The sequence below is a fragment of the Papio anubis genome, chromosome 15 (assembly GCF_008728515.1).
Source record: "Papio anubis isolate 15944 chromosome 15, Panubis1.0, whole genome shotgun sequence".
NCBI classification, from domain to species: Eukaryota; Metazoa; Chordata; class Mammalia; order Primates; family Cercopithecidae; genus Papio; species Papio anubis.
In genome coordinates, this window is record NC_044990.1 from 53,523,497 (window position 1) to 53,542,808 (window position 19,312).

At 36.2% G+C, this 19,312-nt stretch overlaps 1 non-coding gene across 1 annotated transcript; it reads left to right on the plus strand.

Annotated features, from left to right (window-relative positions):
* Positions 1 to 10,439: 10,439 nt before the first annotated feature.
* LOC116270649 lies at positions 10,440 to 10,546 on the plus strand. Its single transcript, XR_004178797.1, has one exon. It is a non-coding gene; the product is annotated as a U6 spliceosomal RNA (small nuclear RNA).
* Positions 10,547 to 19,312: the final 8,766 nt, after the last annotated feature.

Genomic DNA, 19,312 nt, shown 5'->3' on the forward strand with positions numbered 1-19,312 from the left:
ACCCAGTTGGCCTCCTGCCACTCTAGAGAAGACGGCATGGGGAAAATGAGGGGCTTTGCTGGGGGTCATTGGGAAGAGGCATGGTCAACCCTTGGCTTCTGAAAGATGACCTCAAGCAGCTGATATGTGGACTGTTTGCACTCATAGCTATTAAAATGTGATGCTATGTCCATATATGTCATTGGGATAGATTCTCTTCAGTAATGAACTTCTTCATATACATTGAAAATGAATGACTTTAACAAAGTCTTTAAAAAGCATGAAGAGCAAATGTGAATGTGGACACTTCAAGAGTACTAGATAGACAGGATTTAGATTCCTTTTAACTCTTATGGCCAATACTCTTTGTCACAGCAAGCATACTAACACACTAGTCTTGGCATATGTCCCAACAGTTTTGGACAACTCTCTCAATACAGAGAAGGGGCAATTTTGTCACTGAGGAAGCAAACTTAGCCTAGTGATTAAAAGTGTGGGTGTTGTCTTGACATAGCCTAGATTCAAATTTCATCTCTGTTTTTTACTATCTGTATGATTGAGTTACCTGAGTCCTGATTCCTTCATCACTAAAATAAAGATAATGAGAACTACCTCAGGGGGTTTTTATGAGGGTTAAATGAGAGAATGTGCTACTGGTGTAGTTAGCACACTCTCTGACACAGGGTTATCATTGAATACACTGTAGCAGTTGTTCCAGTTGCTCTGGTAATTGTTCACAGAAGACAGTACAATGAGTAGGAAAACAGCCACATGGTCAATGCTGTAACCCAGAATAACACCTTATGGTAATTTTTCCATTAGAAAATATTGAAATATCAGATACATCATAGAGGTGTCATAAAATGTAATCCTTGTGGTATTAACACACCCATAGGCGTGCACATAGAAGAGCACCTAAGTTCCTAAATTACATCGACACTGTTGTTCTAAGAATTCAAAATTGTAAGAATACTTAATAATAATCATTATTATTACTAAAGACAATAATTTATTATTTATTTTCTTTGCTTCTAAGATAACAGTTTAAAAAATGGAAATGCCCACGGCTATTTTTTTTTTTTTGACTGAACATATTCTCAAGATTTTGAATGTACACATTTGGTACAATTTCTTCTGTATTGAAACCCTAATTCAATTAATAATTGGTTAATTTGGCAACCAGGAAACTGAAATTATTTCATAAATTCCAAGTCAGACTTTCAGCCCATGTCCATTAATAACAGTAAATGGCATATCAGTCCCTAAAACCTGAATACAAGCCATAAACTGAAATGTCAGACAACCTAAGGCAAGCAATGATGTGATCAACAGCCCTAACCCTAAGTAAATTTCTATATCCTTAATATTTTGAGCCTGCTGCAAAAAACAACCAAAAAAAAAAAGCAGCAAAATTCTGTCATGGGGCATTCCAGGTCAGGTTCTGCTGAAAGGGTGATGATTAACGCACATCTATCAGTCAAAGGAGGCAAGTGCTTTATTTTGGCATTGCTTCCGAAATACAGTTGACCCTTAACAACATGGGTTTGAATTGCAAGGATTCATTTATACATGGTTTTTGTTATGCCTCTGCCACACTTGAAAATGAAGATCTTTATGATGATTCACTTCCACTTAATGCATAGTAAACATAAATTTTCTTCCTTACAATTTTCTTAATAACATTTTCTTTTCTCTAGCTTACTTTATGGTAGAAATGCATTCTATAATACATATAACATACAAAATATATGTGTTAACCAACTGTTCATGTTTTCAGTAAGGCCTCCGGCCAATAGTAAGCTATTGATAGTTAAGTATTAAGTAGTTAAGAGCAGTCAAAATTTATGCCAGGATTTTCAACTACACAGGGGTCAGTTGACCCTAACCCTTACATTTTTCAAGATTCAGCTGTGCATGGTAAGAGGCTCAAAAGAAATATGCAGATATTACATGGAATCTGAAAGGATTTTGAATTTCTTCCTGGAATAAGGGACAAATGATGTTGTTCACCATATTTCAGTCCAGAGAAACTTTTCACAGAATAAAGGTAGTGTGTTAGTCCATTTGCATTGCTATAAAGAAACACCTGAAACCAGGTAATTTATAAAGAAAATAGAGAGGTGTTTCTGGCTCACAGTTCCACAGGCTGTACAGAAATTCTGGTGCCAGCATCTGCTTCTGGTGAGGCCTCAGGGAGCTTGCAATCATGGCAGGAGCTAAAGGGAGAGCCAGCATATCCCACAGTGAGAGAGGAAGCGAGACAGAGAGGAGGGGGTTCCAGGCGCCTTTAAACAACCAGCTTTCATGTGAACTCAAAGCAAGAACTCACTTTTTACCTCGAGTTGGGCACCAGGCTATTCAAGAAGGATCTGACCCCATGACCCAGCCACCTCCCACCAGGCCCCACTTCCGACACTGATGATTACATTTCAACATGAGCTTTGGAAGGGACAAACATTCAAACCATATCAAGCAGTCATTATGTACTCTAGTCCATGTCTGAGCCAAACCACCAGACAATGCAATAATATTCTTGCTAAAATCTAAGTAGCTAAGGACAGGTGTCCTCCTTAGCACCACAGAAGTCAAAAGCCTGAGGCTTAGAAATAACTAAAACAAGTGTCTGAGTTATCTATAAGATGTGGCACCAACAGGGAATTTCTGCATCATCCAGCTATGTAAAGAGGGGACAGGCACTACACTGACTTCTCTAATCAACGTAATTTTAAAAATAATTCAACATAGAACAGGATTGAATGATGAACAATCTAACTTACCCTGTTGGTTTTTATTCTTATTTAATTGTTCTTTTTTATATTTTATTTTTAAATAATTCTTTATTATTCTATTTAATTAAATGCTTACATAGCATTTCCTTTGCAAGGCATGCTTTTAAGCACTTTACAAATCTTAGTTCATCTCCTCATCATCATAACTTCATGAAATAGTTACCACTATTAACCCCATTTTACAGATGAACATATTGGTAGTGGAGTGCCTACAGTTTCTAAAAGAGTTTCTAAAATTAGTGAAATAAAGATACTCAAGCAAATGCAAGACTTCTTTTAAGATGACATTTTAAAACACAAGCTAACAGTATTCTTATTAACGTCAAACAGGCCCAAGAAGCTAGATGTAAGAGTATAAAATTCCTCCCTCCCTCCGAAAAAGCACCTAAATCCGGCTTACATTAAATAAATAAAGCTAAATCCAGCTTACGTTAAGGGTAGATATTTCAACTAAAATATAGGCAAGGTAAATTCAAATGCCAACTGCCTTTAATATTCACTCCCTGGTACTGGCTTTCTTGCTCTCTCACACTCTGCCTGTCTTTGTTTTCTTCCTTCCATGTCTCACTTCTCTCTGCCTCCCTCAAAGAAGTAATTATTGGAGGCCTCTTCTCCCTCTGATAAACTGCAGGGGCTAAGAAAGAGACTGGTGAGAAGAGAGCTCCATATGAAAGAACTGACTTCAAAGGCACAGCACATCAAAGTGACTTGCCAGGCAGCCTGAGATCTTGCTGAGCTGAGCTGGCCTGGCCCGCTTCTCCCCTCACAGTCTGGCTCAAACCACCACTCACGGACTACTCAGGGATGGAAGAGATTTCAGAGCTCAAGCTGGCTGCATCCATCTGCACCAGCTGGGGAAAGTGCTAGATACATACCAGGTGTTACATCTTTTGTTTTGATTACATAAATGCTCTCAATAGATAGCGCTGAATAATATTATCACCTAATTCTCCTGGGGTTTCTTTCTCCTTCTTGAAGTATTTGACAGTAGTTTTCCAATTAGGTAGCAAAAATGAAATGAGGATTTGTGCCAGTGTAGCCTAGTGTGTTGAGTGAATAAGACCTAAGGATGAATCATCATCTGTGATGTCATCAAAAGGGTATTATTGGAGCTGCAGCAACACATGCTACAAGAAAGGAAACAAATGACCTTCAAAGAATCTATCATGCTACAAAACCAAATGACCCTCAAAATTGGGCAGTGTTGACAATACAACAGATATCCAGATGGAAACTGAGAGGTTCTGATTGTCACACTGATTAGTTCAAACATATGGGTTTGTGTTATCATATAAAGGAACATTTGAATGCCTTGCTTTGTCGCTTTTCATCTATGTCCTAGCTGTACAGTAACTACAATCTTCCTCCTTTGAGTGTTATTTGAGTGTCTCTTCCTCCTTAATATCAGGGACTGTTTCACATATGTCCCTTTGCATTTTCTCCATTTCCCAGCACAAAGCCTGCCCAGAAGAGGAACCAGTCACTATTGCCTGAATGAGTGATGACGAATGCCATAGAGAAAGTATACATGAAGTCCTTTTTGTGTAACTTTTCATGGCTTGAAGTTGATACGGAAGACACCACTTTGGTATGCAGCAGAAACAAACTTCAAAATGTCCACTGTATCAGGCTCTAGACAATTTTCACTAACACTTTGCATCTTCCTAAAAAATTGAGTTATAGATGGTTAATAACGATGAAAATCTATACTACTTTCTACTCAGTCTACCAACTATATGATGCCACAGTACAATCAGAGTCATAGAAAAAGAACCTGGGGACAAAATATCTTTTCCATCTCTTTAAAGACTGAAACATATGATTGACCCATGGCCAATGTCATGTTTAAGAAACTTAGAAAAATTCAACATTAGACTTATATTAGACTGTCATCATTGTTTCACCTGCTGCTAAAACCCATATTTTCCTAAACCTCCTACGGTTTTGGACTTGCAGGGCTATCTACAATAGAGATTTACTTTCTAACTCGTTCAGAAACTATAATAAACCTTTGCTATTGTCACCTGCAAAGCCCAGCAGTTAGTGCAGGCTGTTTCTTCTCCTTTGCCTCCTGCAGGAAGTGCCTGTGCTTCAGGGTTGGTGCAGGATGCAGGATGGGTAGAACTTGTGTGTGTGTTCTACAGGGTCAGCCACTTCAATCAATGGCAGGTTATAGACAGCATTTCTCCTCTGGGAGGAGAATGTTACCTTTAGTGAAACTATTCACCTGGTTGGAGTTAATCAACTTACTCAGAGCACCGGGCTTGAACCTAAAGAAAATCATGCTGTGATCAGTAGAAAAAAAAGGTTTTTATGTCTCATTCACCACCAAAGTATAGTAGAAAATTACGGATCCCCAAATTCTCGCCTTTTACTTACAATATTTGAATCTGTGTGTGTGTGCACATGCACACACCTCTGTGTGTTTTTTGTCATTCTGCTGTCACTGCCTCCTCCATGATCTTCTCATTGCTAGTCTACCACAGGAAAAGTTCCAAGACAGTAAAAGTTTTAGAGAGTAAAACATGAAAACACTTCCCTTTCCATTGTATTTAAAGAGGATCAAGACTAAGTGAATTAATATATTTACAAAATGTCTGCTATGTTCTTAGATACATATTAATAGTCATTTGACTCTGATAGCTGGAAACACTGATTCACATCCTTTCCTGCACGTTGGAATCACCCGGGGAGGTTTGTAATATATAGATGATTGAGTCTGAACTCCAGTGTTTCTCATTTAATTGGTCTAGATCACCACAGGCTTGCAGTTTGGCCATAAGCCTTTAAATGAAAGGCTCTTGGGTCTTTAGCCCAGAACTTCTCTTCCCTTCTCCTCTGCCTTTTAGGAAAAATACAGAAACAGAAACCCCACATGAGTTAAGCATGTATAGTCTGCTACTAATGAATCAAGTGCAAAAATTAGAAAAACACATAGTTTCCAAAAACATGCTGAATAAAGAGAGATAAATGAGATATCCTCTTAGAAGAAACTCAAAAAATTTACCATTTGATTTTTTCTTCTTTTTTTTTTTTTTTTTTTTTAAGATGGAGTCTCGCTCTCTCGCCCAGGCTGAAAGGCTGGAGTGCAGTGGCACAATCTCTGCTCACTACAACCTCCGCCTCTGGGGTTCAAGTGATTCTCAGCCTCTCAAGTAGCTGAGACCACAGGCAAGCCCTACTCACCTGGCTAATTATTGTGTTTTTAGTAGAGACAGGGTTTCAACATGTTGACCAGGCTGCTCTCGAATTCCTGACCTCAAGTGATCTGCCCACCTCGGCCTCCCAAAGTGCTGGTATTACAGATGTGAGCCATTGCGCCTGACCCCATTTGGTTTCTAGAGTTAAAATAGACACTTGTTAGTTTATCCTGTGGACATTTCCAGTGCCTGTCCACTTAGTCACAAACTGAGGATTCCTTTGAACTTTAAACCACACCCAACTCTTCTGAGCAGGCCTGACTTTTGAACAGATTAAATAGACTTTTACCTACGTAGGATGATTTGAAGGAGATGCAGCAAAACAAGCCTCTTTTGCAAATATCTCCTTTACCTGAATTTAAACATAAACAATTTATATTTCATGTTGTGTATGTACTTTTGGAATCGATGAATCTGCGTACTAAAATGGAAGTATTTCTGGTGGAGGAGAGAATAAAGGAAGCTCACTTAAGTCAGAGTTGGTAAATAATTTCCAGTTTACTTGGTGATTCCAATTGATTGGTAATGATGGTTAAGGGTACTGCATTGATAGATAATATATCACGACCAAGTTAGATGAATTTCAAGAAGGAAAAGTTGGTTTACATTGGCAAAAAATCTATACATATGATCTACCAGATTAAAGAAACAAGTTATTATGTCACAATGTGTAGAAACTATTTGGTAAACTTAACACCGTGTGTGTGTGTGTGTGTGTGTGTGTGTGTGTGTGTGTGTGTGTGTTTAAACTCAGAATAAAAATCAAAGAAAGCTTTCTTAACCTGACAAAATTTGTCTACCAAAAATTTACAGTAAATATAAATTTTAATGGTAAAGTAAGCTAAAATCAGGAACAAGAAAAGAATGTCTATTATCATCACTTCTGTTTAACATAATAGTGTAATAAGGACAAAGGGGCAAAAAATGCAAAGGACTGCAAAGGAAGCAACAAAACCCCTTTTATTCATATATAATATGATTTCCACATTGAAGACCCAAAATAACCTGCCAAAAATTAGAGCTAGTTAAAGTGTCTAGTAAAGTGCTTGAATGTGAGATTAACACATAGAAATTAATTAGTTATATATCAATGACAAACAAATATTATAAAATAAGATACTATTTTAAAAAGCTACTTTTTAAAAAACCCTTTAAGGTACCAAGCTACCATGAAATAAATCAAACAAAATAAGCACAAGACATTTATGGAGAAAATTTTTAACATTATGAGAGATATTTAAAAATCTCTAAATAAATGGGAATATTATTTTCATGGAAAGTATCAGAACTCAATATCAAAAAGATGTCAATCTCCATAAATTGTTTACAGATTAAAAATCTGATAGGCTTTTCAAGAAACATGGTAGCAATTCTAAAACTTATATGGAAAATGAATATCACAAACTAGGGGAGAAACTTCTGATGAAGAGTCCAGTGTAGAGATTTGCCCAACATAATCTCAAGGCTTACAGAACTAACATAATTAGAGTTACACAATATTAACCCAGAGCAGAGAGATCAGTCAGTGCAACAGAACAAAACAGACCCAATCATATGAGAGATATGGCAAAACGATACATATTCAATGAACGAGCTGATACAATCAACAATCCTTATAAAAAATTAAGTTGCACACTTTCTCACACTATGGGCAAAATCAATTCCCAATGGAATAAATATATAAATGTAAAAGGTAAAACTTCAAAACTTTTAGAAAACAAAATAGAATATCCTTATGATCTCAAAATAGAAAAGGATCTTTTAATACAAAAAGATGCTAATCAAATTAGTCATATCATCTGACATGGCAAAAGCATTTCACAAAATCCAACACCATTCATGTTAGAAACTGTCAGCAAGTGAGGAAAAGAGAGATAGGTGCTAACTTCACCTTGATAAAAAGCATGGAGACATACTATGTTCATGGATTGGAAACCTCAACATAGTAAAGATGTAGGTTTAATGCAATGCCTGTCAAAATCCTATTGAGGTTTAAAGTGGAAGAAATCACTTTAACCAATATTGATGTTTATTCTATAGTTACAATAATCAAGAGCATGGTATCAGTGGAGGGACAGACACATAGATCAATGGAAGAGTATAAAGAACCCCAAAATAAACTAACACAAATATACTCAGCTGATTCTTTAAAAAGGTACAGAAGCAATTCAGTGGAGGAAGGAAAGTCTTTTGACAAATGGTGCTGAAGCAATTGGAAAAATACAGGCAAAATCTAAACCTCAACCTAAACTTCACAGCTTAAAAAACTTAATTCAAAATGCATCACACACTTGATTGTACACAAATTTAGCATATAGGACTAGGCAAATATTTCTAAGACTTGACACCAAAAGCACAATCCATAAAAGGAAAAAATTAATAAATTGAACCTCATCAAAGTTAAAAATACTGACCATACAATAAAAGATTGATAATTTCTACAACACAGAAATTAATAATAATAATACATTTCAAAGCATTGAAAAGAAAGTAAAAAGGCAAATCAACACTAGGAGAAGATATTTTAAACACATGTGACAAACAGAGATTAACATCTAACATATCTTAAGAACTCACGCGAATTAATTTTTGTAAAGTCTAACAACCCAACAGAAAATAGCCAAAAACTAAGAAGAGGTGATTTTATGGAAGAGAAAACACTAACTGCTAATAAACTGAGAAAAAACTATCTGATGTTCAACAAACATGACAAAAACAAACAATTGGAAAAGGATTCCCTATTCAATAAATGGTGCCGGAATAACTGGCTGACCATATGCAGAAGAAACTAGATTCCTTCCTTACACCATATACAAAAATTAACTTAAGACAGATTAAAGGATTAAAGACTTAAATTCAAAACCCAAAACAATAAAAACCCTGGAGGACAACCAAGGTAATACCATTCAGAACACAGGCACGGTTAAAGATTTCATGATGAAGATGCCAAAAGCAATTGAACAAATGCAAAAATTCACAAATGGGATCAAATTAAACTAAAGAGCTTCTGCACAGCAAAAGAAACTATCAACAGAGTAAACAGCCAACCTACAGAATGAGAGAAAATTTTTACAAGCTATGCATCCGACAAAGGTCTAATATCTAACATCTATAAGGAACTTTAAATAATTTACAAGAAATAAAAAATATAAACAAGTAGGCAAAGGACATGAACACACTTTTCAAAAGAAGACATACATGTGGCCAACAATCATAAGAAAAAAGGTCAACATCACTGATCATTAGAGAAATGCAAATCAAACCACAATGAGATACCATCAAATAACAGTCAGAATGGCTATTATTAAAAAGTTAAAAACTAACAGTTGCTGGCAAAGTTGTGGAGAAAAAAGAATGCTTATACATTAGTTCAGCCATTGTGGAATACAGTGTAATGATTTCCCAAAGACCTAAAGACAAAAATATCATTTGACCAAGCAATTGCATTACCAGATATATACACAAAGGAATATAAATCATTCTGCTATAAAGAAACATGCACACATATGTTTATTGCAGCACTGTTCACCATAGCAAAGACATGGAATCAACCTAAATGCCCATCAGTGATAGACTGGATAAAGAAAATGTGGTATATATACACCACGGAATACTATGCAGCCATAAAGAATGAGATCATGTTCTTCACAGGAACATGGATGGAACAGGAGGCCATTATCCTTAGCAAACTAACATAGGAACAGAAAACCAAATACTGCATATTCTCACTTATAAGTGGGAGCTAAATGATGAGAACACATGGACACACGGTGAGGAGGGTAACAATACACACTGGGGCCTTTCAGAGGGTGGAGGGTGGGAGGAGGGAGAGGATCAGGAAAAGTAACTATGAGTACTAGGCTTAATATCTGGGTGATGAAGTAATCTGTACAACAAACCCCCATGATACACGCTTACCTATGTAACAAAGTTGCACTTGTTCCCCTGAACTTAAAATAACAGTATTTTTAAACTGAGAAAGAAGTTCACCCTCATTAATAATTAGGAAAATGAACCTGACACCACAATAAGCCAATATTTAATGCTCATTCGATTGAGAACATTTTTATAATTACATTACTTCCAAGTCTTAGGGACAACATTAAGCAAAGGATATTCAACATTGTGTATTACAGTTATAATTTTTTTAAAAACATTAATCCATATCCATCTAAAAACAATGGACAAATAAAATTTGAAAAATGTATGTAGTAGAAGATGATGTCGTGATGAAAATGAATATAACCATAAGCAATAACATGAAAGTATCTGAGAGACATTATGTTAAGTCAAAACATTAAACACAGAAGACTGAAGATGGCATGAAACAATTTTGAAAACGCTAAAAAACAAAGTTAAGCATTGTTGAGAGATATTTACATATGTAAATAAACTTTTTTACAAACAAGGAAACAATGAAGAGAAAGAATCTGGGAGGAACAGGCAAGAAGTTTTAAAAGCTCAGAGATGTGTGCTTGCTTCGGCAGCACATACACTAAAATTGGAACAATACAGAGAAGATTAGCATGACCCACACATAAGGATGACATGCAAATTTGTGAAGTATTCCATGTTTTTATGAGCTAAAGGAGCATGTTCTAATCCAATGCAAAGAAGCTAAGAACCTTGATAAAAGGTTAGAGGAACTGCTATGTAGAATAAGCAGTTTAGAGAGGAATATAAATGACCTGATGGAGCTGAAACACATAGCACAAGAACTTCATGAAACATACACAAGTATCGACAGCTGAATAGAACAAGTGGAAGAAAGGATATCAGAGTCTGAAGACCACCTTACTGAAATAAGATGTGCAGACAAGAATAGAGAAAAAAAAAGAATGAAAAGGCATGAACAAAGCCTACAAGAATATGGGACTTCATAAAAAGACCGATTGATGGGAGTACCAGAAGGAGAGGAGGAGAATGGAAACAAGCTGGAAAACACACTTCAGGATATTATTCAGGAGAACTTCCCCAACCTAAAGAGACAGGCCAACATGCAAATTCAGGGAACACAGACAATAACATTAAGATACTCCATGAGAAGATAAACCCAAGACACATAATCGCCAGATTCTCCAAGGTCAAAATGAGGGAAAAACTGTTCAAGGTAGCCAGAGAGAAAGTCCAGGTCATCTATAAAAGGATGACCATCAGACTAACAGTGGACTTCTCAGCAGAAGCTCTACAAGCCAGAAGAGATTGGGGGCCTATATTCAACATTCTTAAAGAAAAGAATTTTCAACCCAGAATTTCATATCCAGCCGAACTAAGCTTCATAAGCAAAGGATAAATAAAATATTTTCCAGAGAAGCAAATGCTGAGGGATTTCTTTTCCACCAGGTCTGCCCTGCAAGAGCTCCTGAAAGAAGCAGTAAATATGGAAAGGAAAAACCAGTACCAGCCACTGCAAAAACAAACAAAAATATAAAGACCAATGACACTATGAAGAAACTGCAACAACTAGTGAGCAAAATAACCAAATAGCTAACTATTCTGAATATATATGCACCCAATACAGGAGCACTCAGATTCATAAAACAAGTTCTTAGAGACCTACAAAGAGACTTAGACTCCCACTCAAGAATAGTGGGAGATTTTAACACCCCACTGTCAATATTAGACAGATCAACAAGACAAAAAATTAACAAGGATATTCAGGACTTGAACTCAGCTCTGGATTAAGTGGACCTAGTAGGCATCTATAGAACTCTATACCCCAAATCAACAGAATACACATTATTCTCAGTGCCACATGGCACTTATTCTAAAATTGACCACATAATTGGAAGTAAAACACTTCTCAGCAAATGCAAAAGAACTGAAATCATAACAAACAGTTTCTCAGACCACAGTGCAATGAAAATAGAACTCAGGATTAAGAAACTCACTTAAAACCACACAATTTCATGGAAATGAACAACCTGCTTCTGAATGACTCCTGAATAAATAATGAAATTAAGGCAGAAATCAAGAAGTTCTTTGAAACCAATTAGAACGAAGAGACGATGTACCAGAATCTCTGGGACACAGCTAAAGCATTACTAAGAGGGAAATTTATAGCACTAAATACCCACATCAGAAAGGTAGAAAGATCTCAAATCAACACCCTAACATTACAATTAAAAGAGCTAAAGAGGCAAGAGCAAAGTAATCCAAAAGCTAGCAGAAGACAAGAAATAACTAAGATCAGAAAATAACTGAACGAGATAGAGACATGAAAAACCCTTCAAAAAAATCAACAAATCCAGGAGCTGGCTTTTTGAAAAAATTAGCAAAATAGAAAGACTGCTAGCTAGACTAATAAAGAAGAAAAGGTAGAAGAATCAAATAGACACAATAAAAAATGATAAAGGGGATATCACCACTAACCCCACAGAAATACAAACTACCATCAGAGAATACTATAAACACCACTACACAAATAAACTAGAAAATCTAGAAGAAACGGATAAATTCCTGGACACATATACCCTCCCAAGACCAAACCAGAAAGAAGTCGAATCCCTGAATCGACCAATAACAAGCTCTGAAATTGAGGCAGTAATTAATAGTCTACCAACCAGGAAAAAAAAAAAAAAAAAAAAGCCCAGGAACAGACAGATTCACAGCTGAATTCTACCAGAAATACAAAGGAGCTGCTACCAACTTCTGAGTAGCGTTATTTCTTCTGAGACTGTTCCGAACAATTGAAAAGGAGAGACTCCTCCCTAACTCATTTTATGAAGCCAGCATCATCCTTTTACCAAAACCTGGAAGAGACACCACAAAAAAAGAAAATTTCAGACCAATATCCCTGATGAACATCAATGCAAAAATCCTCAATATAATACTGGCAAACTGAATCCAGCAGCACATCAAAAAGTTTATCCACCATGATCAAATTGACTTCATCCCTGGGATGCAAGGCTGGTTCAACATACACAAATCGATAAATGTAATCCATCTCATAAACAGAACGGAAGAAAAAAAACTACATGATTATCTCAATAGATACAGAAAAGGCCTTCAATAAAATTCAACATCCCTTCAAGTTAAAAACTCTCAATAAACTAGGTATTGATGGAACATACCTCAAAATAATAAGAGCTATTTATAACAAACCCACAGCCAATACCATATTGAATGGGAAAAAACTGGAATCATCCCCTTTGAAAACAGGTACAAGACAAGGATGCCCTCTCTCACCACTCCTATTCAACACAGAATTGGAAGTTCTGGCCAGGACAATCAGGCAAGAGAAAAAAATAAAGTGTTTTCAAATGGCAAGAGAGGAAGTCAAGTTGTCTCTGTTTGCAGACAACCTGATTGTATACTTAGAAAACCCCATCATCTCAGTCCAAAAATTTCTTGTACTGATAAGCTACTTAAGCAAAGTTTCAGGATACAAAATCAATGTGTGAAAATCACAAGCATTCCTTTACACCAACAATAGGCAAGCAGAGAGCCAATTCATGAATGAGCTCCCATTCACAATCGCTACAAAGAGGATAAAATATCTAGGAATATAGCTAACAAAGGATGCGAAGGACTTCTTCAAGGAGAACACAAACCACTGTTTAAGGAAATAAAAGAGGACACAAACAAATGGAAATCATGGATAGGAAGAATCAATATCATGAAAATGGCCATACTGCCCAAAGTAATTTATAGTTTCAATGCTATTCCCATCAACCATTGACATTCTTCACAGAATTAGAAAAAAAACTGTTTTAAATTTCATATAGAATCAAAGAAGACCCCATATAGCCAAGACAATCCTAAGCAAAAAGAACAAAACTGGAGGCATCGAGCTACCTGACTTCAAACTATATTACAAGGCTACAGTAACCCAAATAGCATGATACTGGTACCAAAACAGACATATGGACAAATGGAGCAGAACAGAGACCTCAGAAATAACACTACACATCTACAACCATCTGATCTTCAACAAACCTGACAAAAACAAGCAACGGAGAAAGGATCAACTATGTGATAAATGGTGCTGGGAAAACTGGCTAATCATATGCAAAAAACTGAAACTGAACCCATTCTTTACACCTTACACAAAAATTAACTCAAGATGGATTAAAGACTTAAATGTAAAATCCAAAACCATAAAAAACCTAGAAGAAAACGTAGGCAATACCATTCAGGACATAGGCATGGGCAAAGACTTCATGACTAAAACACCAAAAGCAATTGCAACAAAAGCAATTGCAACAAAAGCCAACATTGACAAATGGGATCTAATTAAACTAAAGAGCTTCTGCACAGCAAAAGAAACTATTATCAGAGTGAAGAGGCAACCTACAGAATGGGAGAAGTTTTGCAATCTACCCATCTGACAAAGGTCAAATGTCCAGAATCTACAAGGAACTTAAAGAAATTTACAAGAAAAAAAACCCATCCAACGTGGGTGAAGGATATCAACAGACACTTCTCAAAAGAAGACATTTATGCCAACAAACATGAAGAAAAGATCAACATTACCGATTATCAGAGAAATGCAAGTCAATACCACAATGAGATACCATCTCACACCAAGACAGAATGGCAATTATTAAAAAGTCAGGAAACAAAAGATGGAAAAATAGGAACGCTTTTACACTGTTGGTGGGAATGTGAATAAGTTCAACCATTCTGGAAGACAGTATGGCAATTCCTCAAGGATCTAGAACCAGAAATGCCATTTGACCCAGCAATTCCATTACTGAGTATATACACAAAGGAATATAAATCACTCTACTATAAAAACACATGCACACGTATATTTATTGCAGCACTGTTTACAATAGCGAAGACATGGAACCAACCCAAATGCCCAATCAGTGAAAGACTGAATAAAAAAAATGCAACACATATATACCATGGATTACTATGCAGCCATAAAAAGGAATGAGATCATGTCATTTGCAGGGACATGGATGAAGCTGGAAGCCATGATTCTCAGCAAACTAACACAGGAACAGAAAACCAAATATTGCATGTTCTCACTCATAAGTGGGAGTTGAACACTGAGCACACATGGACCCAGAGAGGGGAACAACATACACCAGGGGTTGAAGACAGAACTTAGAGGATGGGTCAATAGGTGCAGCACACCACCATGGCACACGTATACCTATGTAACAAGTCTGCATGCTCTGCACATGTATTCCTTTATTTTTTTTAGAAGAAATAAAGAAACAAAATCTTTAAAATGCAAAAAAAAATTTCAGAGATGTCTTAGCCAGGGATGGATTCACAAGTGTTTTTGTTATTTTGCTTCATAACCATGTATGATGCATATGACTTTCCTACATGAGTCAAATATTACAAAATCAAACTTTAAAAAATTAAAAGCTTAGAAAAAAGTGAGAATAAGGTAAATAACAAAACGTAGTCTTGTAATCTCAGTTGTCCACTAATATCTTAGTAAAATAGTCTTTAATGCAAGTACATGTTTGAGTGGAAAGAACACTAATTTTACAGTTTAATAATGTCTGGATATGAATGTTGGCCCTGGTTAAGCCCAGGTGTGCACTCAGTGATCTGGAGCATGTTATACACATTCTATTTCTCCTCTGTAAGTAGGGAATGATTGCACCTACCTTGCAAGCACATTGTAAGCTTGAATTAGGAGCTATAGATAAGAACAGCTAGCACAGAACTGCTCAGGAAGGATGCAATGCCTTCAGTGCGTGTTATCTATAATTTTATTGATAATCTTTCACAAATTGACTAATACTTTTTAGAACCAAGCAGTTACCAGTCTCCTGCTTGTGAGGAGCATCTTATTTTCACCACCAGGAAGATATGAAAAAGCAAAGGAAGGTGGAAACCATCATTCAGCATCTTTCGTTTGCTAGGCACTGTTTAGTATTAAATATTTTAGATATTAAAATATTTAGCCCTCAAAAATGCAATGAGGAATACATTATCAACTTCATTTTTCAGATGAACCATGGTTATTTACTTTGCTCAAGATCATTTAACTTGTCACTGATCTTACCAGAATGAGAATCCACTTAAGTGGGCTTTCTTGTCCATATTCTTCTCACTACTTCAGATCAATCTCTAGAACAATTACAAATACCCTGTCTCCTGATTTAACATAAGTTACTCCCTATTATCTCTTCCTCCAGCTTCTATTTTAGTTTTAGGGGCCTTTATAGTTCACAGCCCATTTTAAGAAAACTAAAAGTTGATGCATTTGTGCTCTAATAAATCCTTAATGACTTCCTTGAATATGATCCAAGCTTCTTTCATGTTGTGAAATTTGAATTCACTTCTGGGAGCTTTAGAGAGAGGGACTGAAAACTTCCAGCCGACTTTTATATACAGAAACTGTTATGCTTCGTGTATACAGCTTAAGAATAATATACAGAATATACAGACAGGGATATTACCATGGTATAAACCTTCAATATTATCAGCAAAACTTAGCAAAGACTTTTGAATTCTAGGGGACATCTCCCTGAGGAAGGAAAGAAGGAAGGAAGGAAGGAAGGAAGGAAGGAAGGAAGGAAGGAAGGAAGGAAGGAGGGAGGGAGGGAGGGAGGGAGGGAGGGAGGCAGGCAGGCAGGCAGGCAGGCAGGCAGGCAGGCAGACATAGGGAAAGGATGAAAGGAAAACTTGAGAAGATTCCAAGTTGAAACTGAGCCTACTTAGCAGTACTGCCCAGGGTGGCTTATTCCATGTGATCCATCACCATTGTTATCAAAGCCCCATTCTGTGTTCTCATCTGCTTACATGCTAGCCCTTGACTTTCTAAATGAACACGCAGTTTACATTTTTAATGTTTCCTTTATGTTTGTCAGTTTTCAAGTTCTTCCCTCTGGAATGGTTAGTGGCTAGTTAATAAATCACACTGATGAAGAATATAGGCTCTGGCCCACGTGCCGTGGCTCACACCTGCAATCCCAGCACTTTGGGAAGCCAAGGTGGGTGGATCACCTGAGGACAGGAGTTCAAGACCAGCCTGGCCAACATGGTGAAACCCTGTCTCTACTAAAAATACAAAAAAAAAAAAAAAATTGCTTAGCATAGCAGCACATGCCTATAGTCCCAGCTACTGGGGAGTCTGAGACAGGAAAATCGCTTGAACCCAGGAGGTGGAGGTTGCAGTGAGCCCAGACTGTGCCACTGCACTCCAGCCTGAGCAAAATAGCAAGACTCTATCTCAAAAAAAAAAAAAAAAAAAAGAATATAGGCTCTGAAATCAGAACTAAGCTCCTATCCCATTCTATTTCTTATTTGGTCAAGTTATTAAACTACTCTGAGCCTCAGATTCCTCATCTATTAAATGAATGCTAATAATAGCATCTACCTCATTGAATTGTTATGATAATTAAATGAGATCATGTAACATGTCTAAATAGCAAAGCCCAGGACCCTGGTACACTGGTCCTAATATGACCTAATTAGGTAAGAACCTAATATTTATCACTACCATTGGCATCCACATCAAACTGTGATTTCAAAAATGCATCGATTTTAACATATTTTATACAGAATAGCACCTTAAGTGATGGTTGATGGCATTAACGGTACAAAATGACGGTGATACAAGAGCCAACTAAATGACAAAAATGCCCCAAGAGAATTTTTTTTATATCATTGGAAGAATGCTTGCAATAGTCCTTGGTATATAATGAGACCTGTAGGCAAAGCCTGGCCTCTGTGTTTTTCATTTCTTTTTTATGTATACTTATCTTTTTAATATACTTTTATTTTTCCTTTCTTGCCTCAACTTATAAAATAATTCATCCCACCATAGGAAGGATTCCAAATTAACTCGTGAAAAATAAAAATTAAAGGGAAAGAGATAAGAAAAGGTGCCATGATAGCACATTTAATTTTTTTTTTTTTACCTTGGTAACTTTGTCTTCTCCAAATATGATGTAACTGTAGCCATTAGCAAAGAGAAGGTGAATTCAGGCACTACATGAGCATGGGGAAAAAACTCTCATGTTAATTTTTGGCAGTTTCTTTTATATCCATATGGGAAAGTTCATTTGGCTTGAACTTTTTTTCCAGACCCCGATGAGGCTGCTAGTGATTTAGTACTCTACTACAATACAAACCAACAAAACTCATAACATGAGAAAAGCTAATTATGATAATAAGAATCAAGCATGCATAATTCCATTAAAAACAGTTAGTCACCACTCTTCCTATATCATAACACTGCTTTTTTACAACTCTTCTGTTCATTAGGAGAAAATTACCTTTTAGTGTTAAGCAGACTGTTTAGTGTTAATGCACTGTTTATGTTGAAAGTGGAAAAAACTAACGTTACATTTCATGTCAAAATGACAATTGCCTTTGGTGTTGCCTTACTGTATTATTTCAAATGGGTGTGTAAATGAAAGCAAAGCTTTGCACATGCTGCGTCATTGTCTGAGCTTCCATGGAAGAAGAGCAACTCACTTGCTGGGTTTATGGGTGGACATTAGTCCAAGCTCAAGTAAGTTACCAAAAGTTATCTTACTGGCTCTTACTTCCTATAAAGGGACTAGTGTTTCCAAACTATACTCAACTATATGGACACATATTAATGTTTTAATTCATCCAGGGAACAAACAAGGCACTAAAGCGTAAAATGTTTCATATGATAATTCAAAGGGATCTTAGAGCTTCAGAAGTAGAATTGACAGCTGAAATGATTTATACCAAACCACTAGCAACTGGAGGAATCTCCAAAGATAGATGCTTCCGGCAAGAAGTTTGCTGCCTCAAAATATAACCTATTCTACTTCTGAATAATCCTAACTACTAGAAAGTGCTTTGTTGGTCTGACCAACTCTGTCATTCTTAGTATGTTGGAAGAAGTTCTTCTAAACATAGATTAGAGCAGATAGACACAGACGAACGATAGAAAAGCAATGAAAAAGTTAAATAAATTGAAGAAATGCCACAAGAGAAGTCAGAAATATTTATGTGCCATAAAAATATGAAAATTGACTATATTATTATGAAAGACACACAAATTAATATAATACATAAATATACTAATAAGTACATAATAAATTAAATTAATATCTTTATCAGGCTGACAAATGCTTTTGAAAAGTAATAAACATTAGAAGGTTGGATGAGGATAGGGAATAGAATGCCTTAATTCACATAACGCTAGTGGATAGTAAATTGTTACAAATTTTCTAAATAGTAAATTGTTACAAATTTTCTAATGTACATTTCTGCAACAAGTACCAACAGCTTCAAAAATATGTATACATTTTGACCTCAAAGTTCCATTTCTATGAGTTTACTCTAGGGAAAAAAATAATGGACATGGATGTTGATTAAAGCAATATTTAAATGTAAAATTAGAAATTGGTCTGGCACAACGGATCACGCTGTAATCCCAACACTTTG